Below are 2,500 nucleotides of genomic sequence, written 5' to 3' on the forward strand. Positions count from 1 at the left end.
CCCGTCCTCGGAGTCCAGGCCTACCGCCAAGAAAGCCAGTGGGTTGACATGGCCTCACAATGGGACTCGTCTGGCCGAGGCCAAGGCACAGCAAGAGCGTAGGAGACGGCTGTTGGGTGGGGCAGGCTTCCTTTGGGTCGACCTGGCCTCCGGCTATCTAGACGACCCCCCCCCTCTCCTTTTTAGCGAGCGCTGCTTCATACGGTCCTCCAGGATTCTGTCGGATTACTTGTTCGCACCAAGCTTTGGTCCCTCCTTTTCCCGTGCCCGTTTCCTTGATCTTTTAATTGCTCGTACGGTTAATTAATAACTCGTCGGTGATCTGACAGTCCCATGACGTTTTGTGGCGTTCTTTCCAAAACGTGACTGTCCCATCCGATTCCGCATCCAAGCCTCCTCCTCCCAAGATGCTTTTTGGGGGGTGGGGGGGGGGGAGGAACAAAAAAAATACCCATTTCATTTCTCCGATGTGACGATTTGCAAAATTAGATCTTAAGAACCGGCTTAAAAAGAGGGTCTCTATTTCCGGTCAACCGAAACCTCCGTCCTCTATCGTCCGGTAAAACTCAGCTCCCGTTAAAGGGGACTTGTTCGTCCCTGCCGTGAGCCGTGTGAGTTCACGCATCCCTTGTGCCATCGGACCTTCCGGAGGAGGATAAACTTGAGCTGGAAAATTTCCAGCTGCCACGAAGCACGCATTGACACATTTCACTCTCTGAAACAAGCGCCGATGAAAATTTCCCCACGACGTTCCTTTTTTCTCTTCGTAACCACGCCTCTCAGTTTTGGCGCCGCTAGTTCTTGCCTGGCCCAAACCGTATTCCCAAACGTTTGACCGTCCCTTTCAAATGTCCCTCCCGAACCTCCTTTGTGCTTCCCAGCCCGTCCTGTGAACCGCTAATATCGATTCCTTTGTGCTCATCGCTTGCATCAATAGGCTTTGACTTTTCCATATTAACGCTTGCAAATTCCTCCCTATTAATTCTTCTTTCATGCCTCTTCAAATGACCTTTGACCTCCTTCGACTCCTCAGGATCTCTACCCGCTACATAAGGGTCACCTGCGTGGGCTACGGTTTTTAGGGTGTCATTTCCTACCCGAACCCCTTCGATGACCTGATCTTCTTGAATTCGTCGAAGCGGCGGCTCGAGAGAAATTACATAAAGGAGCGGGCTTAACGGGCATCCCTGTCTTCACCCACTGCCATGGGCACTCGCACGGCTCCACAATAGGCCAACATTTTCATGGCAGGTCTAGAACGGCCTTTTCTGAACTCATACCCACTGGCACCTCTCCTTGACTTGAGATTCATGGATGACATTTTCTTTGTCATGGCAAAGAAGCCCTTGAAAGATTTCACCAGGCTTTCAGCGACTTCCACCCCACCATCAATCGAACTGTGAATTATTCCGAACGAGAAATCGACTCCCTAGACACCACGGTACGGATCCACGGGGGGCACACAAGCACCACATTGTACCGGAAACCGACAGATCGGCAAACGTATCTACACGCGTCCAGCCACCACCCCGACCCTATCAGACATTCCATTGTCTATAGCCAAGCCCTACGCTATAGTCGCATCTGCTCCAATCCTTCAGACAGAGACACACGCTCGAGAGACCTACAGCAAACATTTTCGCAACTACAATATCCGGCGGATATGGTGCGAAAGACGATCGAGAAGGCCAGAATGATACCCAGGCACAACTTACTACAAGCTAAGCCCAGAGAGAACGGCAACGGGGCACCTCTGGTTGTCACTTATAGCTCCCAACTAAAACCAGTCCAACGTATCATTAAGGACCTGCAACCCATGCTGGATTGTGACACTTCCCTCGCTGAAGCACTGGGGTGGGGGGGGGGGTGGGGGGGGTGCGCGCGCGCGCGTGTCCCTTTCTTGCTTGCAGGCAGCCGGCTAACCTAAAACAACTTCTCACCCATGATGATGAACTACTTCACAAGAACATGGACTCTGGCACCAAGGCCTGCCACAAACCGAGGTGCCCACTTTGCCCTCATATAGATTCCAGGAACACCATCTCTGGACCCGCCAATGTCAGCCATACTATCTCAGGTTCATATTCCTGCTCATCTTCTAATGGGATTTATGCCATCACACGCCAGCAACGCCCTTCCACAATCTACTTTGGACAAAACAGGTCAGTCTCTCAGACAAAGACTAAATGGACAGAAGTCTGACATCAGAAACCACGATATTCAAAAGCCAGTGGGTGAGCGTTTCAACCTTCCGGGACATTCTGTTGCAGATTTAAGAGCAGCGGTTCTCTTACAAAGGAATTTTAAGGGGAGATTGGAAAGAGAAACTGCTGAATCACTGTGGATCTTCAAACGAAAGGCAACGCGTTGACCTGGGCTGAATAAAGACCTTGCGTTCATGGCCCATTACCAATGCTGATTTCTCCACACCCATCTCTCCCCTGGACGTCACAGACTCTTCTGCATATCACACCTCATCCCATCAAGCCCGCTATTCACA

The sequence above is a fragment of the Euleptes europaea genome, chromosome 9 (genome assembly GCF_029931775.1).
Source record: "Euleptes europaea isolate rEulEur1 chromosome 9, rEulEur1.hap1, whole genome shotgun sequence".
Lineage (NCBI taxonomy): Eukaryota > Metazoa > Chordata > Lepidosauria > Squamata > Sphaerodactylidae > Euleptes > Euleptes europaea.